Consider the following 7,646-nt stretch of genomic DNA (forward strand, 5'->3'; position numbering starts at 1 on the left):
ATCCTATTGTGGGGAGTGGGGAGGGAGGGATAGCATTAGGAGATATACCTAATGTAAATGATGAGTTAATGGGTGTAGCACACCAACATGGCACAAGTATACATATGTAACAAACCTGCATGTTGTGCACATGTACCCTAGAACTTAAAGTATAATAAAAAAAGAATTAATACCAATTATACTCAAACTCCTTCAAAAAATAGAGGAGGAGAGAATACTTCCAAACTCATTCTATGAGGCCAGTATTAACCTGATAACAAAACCAGACAAAGACACGTTAAAAAAAGAAAATTACAAGCCAATATCTCTGGTCAACATTGATGCCAAAAATTTCAAAAAAATACTAACAGATCAAATTTAACAACACATCATAAAGATAACTCACCATGAGCAAATGGGATTTACCCCTGGAATTCAAGGATGGTTCAATGTATGCAAATCAATCAATGTGATATATCATGTCAACAGAATTAAATATAAAATCTATATGATCGTTTCAATGGATGCTGAAAAAGCATTTGATAAAATTCAACATCCCTTTATGATAAAAACATTCAAAATCTTGAATATACAAGGAACATTCCTAAATGAAATAAAAACATATACGACGGACCCACAGTTGATATCATACTGAATGCAGAAATACTGAAAGCCTTTCCTCTAAGATATGGAACATAACAAGGATGCCACTTTCATTGCTGTTATTAAACATAATACTGGAAGTCTTAGGCAGAGCAATCAGATAAGAGAAAAAGTATAAAGGACATTCAAATGAAAATGGAAGAAGGTAAATTATCCCTGTTTGCACATGATATGATCTTATATTTTGAAAAACCTGAAGACTCCACTAAAATAATATTAGAACTGATAAATTATGTATAGTTGCAGGATACAAAATAAGTATACAAAAACCAGGAGCATGTACATATGCTAACAGTGAACAATATGAAAAAGAAATTTTAAAAGTAATCCAATTTATATTAGTAACACATAGAATTAAATACCTAGGAATTAATTTAACCAAAGAAAGGAAAGATCTCTGTAATGAAAACTGTAAAACACTGATGAAAGAAATTGAAGAGGACACCAATAAATGAAAAGGGATTCCATGTTCATGGATTGGAAGAATAAATATTGTTAAAATGCTTGTATTACCCAAAGCAACCTACATATTCAATGAAATCTCTACCACAACACCAATGATATTCTTCACAGAAATAGAAAAAAAATTCTAAAATTTTTATGAACCATAAAAGACCCAGAATAGCCAAAGCTACCCTAAGTAAAAATAACAAAACTGGAGAAATCATATTATCTGACTTCAAGTTACACTACAGAGCTATAGTAACCAAAACAGCATGGTGCTGGCATAAAAACAGACACATACTCTAATGGAACAGAATAGAGAACCTAGAAACAAATTCACACGCAGTGAACTCGCTTTTGGCAAAGGTGCTGAGAAGAGTCTTTTCAGTAAATCATGGCAGGAAAACCGGATATCCATATGCAGAAGAATGAACCTATAACCCTATCTCTCACCATATACAAAAATAAAATCAAAATGGATTAAAGACTTAAATCTAAGGCCACAAACTAGAAAATGACTACAAGAAAACATTGGGGCAAATCTCTAGGACATTGGTCTGGGCAAAAGTTTCTTAAGTAATGCCCCACAAGTGCAGGTGACCAAAGAAAAAATAGACAAATGGGATCACATCCAGTTAAAAAGCCTCTGCATAGTGAAAGAAACAATCAGCAAAGTGAAGTGACAATCCATAGAGTGGTAGAAAATATTTGCAAACTACCCATCTGGCAAAGGATTAGTAATCAGATTGTATAAGGAGGTCAAACATCTCTATAGGAAAAAAATATTAATCTAATTTTAAACTGGGCAAAATATTTGAATAGACATTTCTCAAAAGAAGACATGCAAATGGCTGACAAGCATATGAAAATGTGTTCAACATCACTGATCATCAGAGAAATGAAAATCAAAACTACAATGAGATATTATCTCATCCCAGTTAAAATGGCTTATAACCAGAAGATAGGCAATAACAAATGCTGGTGAGGATGTGGAGAAAAGGGAACTCTCATATACTGTAGGTGGGAATGTAAATTATTGTAGCCACTATGGAGAACAGTTTTGACTTTCCTCAAAAATACTGAAAACAGAGCTACCATATGATCCAGCAATCCCTCTGCTGGGTATATACTCAAAAGAAGGGAAATCAGTTTATCAAAGAGATATCTACACTCTTATTTTTGTTGCAGTGGTGTTCCCAATAGCTAAGATTTTGAAACAACCCAAGGGTCCATTAACATAAATGGGTAAAGAAAATGTGCTAAATATATAAAACGGAGTACTATTCAGCCATAAAAAGAATGAGATCCTGTCATTTGCAAGAACGTGGAAGGAACTGGAGATTGTTTTGTTAAGTGAAATATGCCAGGCACAGAAAGAAAAACATCCCATATTCTCACTTATTTGTGGGTTCTAAAAATCAAAACAATTGAACTCAAGGACATAGAGAGTAGAATGATGGTTACCAGAGGCTGGGAAAGGTAGCAAAGTGATGTCTAGGATGTGGAGATGGTTAATGGGTGAAAAAACACTAGTTACAAAGAATGAATAAGACCTGCTATTCAGTAGCACAACAGGGTGACTATAGTCAATCATAACTTATTTGCACATTTTAAAATAACTAAAAGAGTGTAATTGGATTGTTTGTAATACAAAGGATAAATGCTTGAGGGGATAGACACCCCATTCTCCATGATGTGATAATTTCACATTGCATGCCTAATCAAAATATCTCATATACCCCATAATATATATATGTGTGTGTGTGTGTGTGTATATATATACACATATATATACACACTATGTACCCACCAAAATTAAAAATAAAATTTTAAAAATAAATAACCCTCAAATGATAAAATTTTTGCAGAAACTTGAGGCCCATAGGGCCTTTTAGGTCTCTCAAGGTACAGCATATAGGTAAGTGATGTTTTCTTCTAAATGATCATAATGCTAAAATTCACCCAATTCTTCTGGTGTGCCCTTTGTTTTTCAGCAAGCCTCATTGCCGTAGTTAATGGTGCAAGATGGCATAGGCTTTCCCTGAACAGAAAGATCTTCTAAGTTCCATAGAAGTGTATGGATCACACTGGAGGCATGCTTGAGTGGGATGGCAGGAAATCACCCCCATTTTATCCACAGCAATCAAGCTGAACTCTGAAACTGCCATAACAGAATTCTAACTTAAGCCCCACAGACCCCCATGTGATCGTTGAAGCCATTTCCACAAATGATAAGAACTTCTGCCCCTTCTCTTTCTTCCTCTTTTCCTCCTACTTCTACTTCAGAAAGGTGCTAAGGAACTATTTCCATATGGTGATCTACAATGACAGCCATATCACCACAGGATATGGCTTCTGAGAGATGACTCTAAGGTGGAAAACTCTGAGGAGCATGTATTCATATGAATGAATTATGTACCTGGGTGAATATACTGATCCAAAATGTGAGAGGTTATTCTTAGTACATCATAGTATACAATACTAATAGTAGTTAGCATTTAATGAGCACTTGCTATGTGCTTGGCACTGTATTATATGCTTTGCAGGCACTATACTTTCCACTCTTTGGAAGTATTGCTGGATTATGATTAAAAAATAAAGAGCCTAGATTCACATTCTAGTGCTACCACTTACAAGCTGTTTGACTTTGGGTAAGTTACTTAACATCTTTTCGCTTAGGGAGTCCTATAAGCTGAATATAATAATAGTACCTATCCCATAGGTTGGTGGAGACAATTATATGAGCTAATCCATTTAAAGGGCTACAACAATGCCTGAATCCAAGTAATTAGTTAATAAATGTTATCTGTTGTTCACGATTCTGTCACTACTCTGTGAGGTAGATACTGTTACTACCTTCATTTTGAAGATTATGAAACTGAGTTTCAGAGAAGTTAATTGATTTGACCAAGATCAAACAGATAGTAAGTGGTAGAACTAACACTCAAACTCAGGTCCATGTGACTCCAGTACTCTCATTGAACTAATTTGCTACTCTCTATTTAAAGTATATGACAGAGAAAAGAAACAGTAATTAATACATGAACCCTAGCCACACTTGTTACTGTTAGGTGTAACACCACTTGTTATTGTCAGGTTTAATGTCTTAGTAATTTTTACCACACTATTCTACCTTCATTGAGGTCATTAGTAAATATCAGTAAATGTTACTACACTCTAATTTATACATATGCATTTAATTTTGCCTTTGTATTTCATAATAGAGGTCTAAGGTTTGCCAACTTTTATACCCTAATACCTGTAACTGAAAGCTAGCATTTTTCTTATGCTACTAAATTAATATATCATACAATAACATTATGTCTACAATTCTGAGTCTTGGGTTTACAAACTATTCCTTTAGCAGCAGACATTATTCTCTGCTTAATTTGTGATGGAAACAAATTATATCTGCCAATGTAAAAAAAGGGTAAATGTACTTTAGTAGGGTTTAGGTAGTGAGGACTAAATACATGATCAGGAAGCAAAGAATAGTTGTAGGTGTTCTATGTCCAGGCTGAGGCAAAAATAATGTGTCAGTTGGCCAATCAATCTTAGAATGCTGGAGGATTGATAGAATTTTAGAGGCTGTTTAAATGATGGGAAAGACCATTTGGCTGCCTGAAGAAAAAGCATTCCAGGCAGAATATACTGTTTTGGAAAAAGTTCAGAAGTCGAAGTGTGATGTGCCTGCAAGGAATCTAAAGCAGGTGTGTCTTCATGTATGAGGTGTAACCATAAAGTGATTAATATGACTTCTTTTGATATAAACGTATCAGAACTTTATATCCCAATAAGTGTTCTCTTAGAAACAGACTTAGATTCCTAATATTCACCTTTGAAATGTAGCTTTGAAAATTCTCTCTGGCCTAGTCTTCAGACACAAATGTGCAAACTATGTGCATTAATTTAAGACAGAAAGTAGAAAGAACTAGCTGGGATGTAGGAGAGGCCTGAAGCCTGGAATAAGACTCACAGCTTCTTTGCTGTCACCTCTGAGGATTGCCCGGGAAGCTACAGAGGTTCTCTCTATAACAATAAGGTAAATGAAGCCACCTTACTTGTTTAAAAGTGGTGAGACTTACAGGGCCCTGGGATCTCCCAGGTCTAACTCCCTCTTTTCCATGTTTAATTCGAGTTGTTGGTGAACCATCCTGCCAGAGTTAGTTTGCATATGGAGAAATAAATGGAGTTAGCTAAAAAGGATTTACGCTTTCTACCATTAATGAAATGGACTCCATATGACCAGATGAATTCAATCTAGGTCTTAATGGATACACAGAAAAAGCAAGAGACCTGTCAGAGGGGGTATGATACAAAACTGAATAGATAGATGTTCTTGGGTGGTCCAATATGTCTGAGGCAAATTGGGTCAGAACCGCTATCTTGGAAGGCCTTTCAAATAGCTTGGTAAGGTATATGGGGTCTGTTCTATCAGAAGTCTCAGAGAGATTAACAGGTATAAAACTACACAACTGTAATTCAGATTTAACAATAAAAAAGTATATGGGAAAATTACGCATAGTCTGGGATGGATCATGGGTAAGGGATCGGGGGTACTCAAATGACGTAGTACAGAATCCAGGATGCTGGGGCTTGTGAATTTATACTTTGTGAGCATAAACAATGTTGCTACAGGAACTTAAAGTTAAAAGGATAAAAAAAGATGAGTTAAGGGTGCCAATGACTCAGATGTTAATGTTAGTTAAAAATTAAGGAGGAAGAATGACATATATTCATTAAGGACTCTTAATAAATATGCTAAGTTCTTCAAATATGTTGCTTCAAAACAAGCCTATGAGTTAGAGGTTATTGTATCCATTTTAATGATGGAGAAACCAAAGATCAGAGGGGTAAAGTCAATTGCCCAAAGATACAGAGTGGTAATTGGCAAACCCAGGTTTGAAGATAGAATTCACTGACTCCAAAGTTCATGCTCTTCTTTAGTATATTTAGTGACTCTTTAAGGATGAGTGCATTTAGGTGTGCACACAGAGAAGAAAGAGCTAGAAGAAAATGGTGTTTAAAACGTTAACACTCTGAATAATTAAGACTTAAGAATGTGAGCAGCAATGAGATCCCAGGTTGGTGCTGCTAATGACAGGGAACATAGGGGGAAGAATTAAGTAATATTTTGAACAGTGATTGTAAACTTGTGACAGGTTGGTCAGATTCAGCTGGCACGCATTTTGTTTGGCCTGTACAGTATTTTTTAAAATATCAAGTTAATTGCTAGTATTTAAAAAGAGAATTTTTCACATAAAAAGTCTGGTTTCAGCTTCTCCCCCTACCAAAATACAATATGGCAACATGGGACCTGCAATCTTGTATGGCAAATTCAGCTGAAGCCAAGTTGCTCCATACATTGGGTATTGGCGTTCCAGTTTCCCAGAGTCTCTAGTGCATCCTACACTTGGGCAGCTTCACTCATCAGGTTACCTGACTAGCCCCTGTAAACATTGTCATTTATGACTGATAGTTTAGATGATTACAGTGAATGACTTTTTGTTTTCTTTGAAGAAGATGCTATCTTCCTGGGGAGATGGCAGAGAAAATAAGGAAAGACATTTTTCATAAGATAACTCAAAGTGCTGAAATGCCTAGTGGTTCATTTCAGTGATATTTGAAAGGAATTGGAGCCATTGTGATGTCAGCCATGAGCCTAGTTGAAGGTTGGTGTGTTCTTTGATTGTTCAGTCATTTGGGTACTGGAGTGGGGGGTACTGTATTTTTTTCTTGTTTGTTCATAATTGAGGGTTAAATTGTAGCCAGCTTTTAGTTACTAAGTAGAGAAAACAGTGAAGACATCCAGTGTCTCAAGTAAGGTAGATCTCAAGGTACCAACAGTAGGGCCTGTCATCCACTGCAAAGAATCTGTTGTAGTTAGAGGTGTTACTGTGTCCTCAAAGGGAGTAAGTAGCCTAGCAGTAATAAAAGTATTAGGAGGAAGGTTGCAAAACTGTGTTAGGTGTTGGGAGGTAATGTGGAAAATAAAGCAGTGATACAGCAGGAAGCTTGTTTATTTTTTTTTAAAAGTGAATTTACTGAGGAACCTGTATCTAGAACTATTGCAACTCAATAATAGAAAGAAAAATAACCCAATTTTAAAATGGGTCAATAATTTGAATAGACATTTCTCCAAAGAAGATACTCAAATGGCTAATAAACACATAGAAAGACACTCAACATTGTCAGTCATCAGGGAAATGCTAACCAAAACCAGAATGAGATACCACTTCACACTCAAAACTATAGGATGGCTATAATAAAAAAGAGAATATCCAGTGTTGCGGAGGATATGGAGAAATTGGAATTTTCATTCATTGCTGATGGGAATGTATAATGATGTAGCAGCTTGGAGAACAGTCTGCCAGTTTCTCAAAAAATTTCAGTTTCTCAAAAAAATACAACTACTATATGACCCAGCAATTCCATTCCTAGGTATACTTAAGAAAAATGAAAACACATGTCCATATAAAAATGCATACCTGAATATTTATAGCAGCATTATTCATACTAGCCAAACAGTGAAAACGATGCCAGTGTCCATCAACAGACAA

Source organism: Mandrillus leucophaeus, unplaced genomic scaffold, assembly GCF_000951045.1.
Source record: "Mandrillus leucophaeus isolate KB7577 unplaced genomic scaffold, Mleu.le_1.0 Scaffold269, whole genome shotgun sequence".
NCBI classification, from domain to species: domain Eukaryota; kingdom Metazoa; phylum Chordata; class Mammalia; order Primates; family Cercopithecidae; genus Mandrillus; species Mandrillus leucophaeus.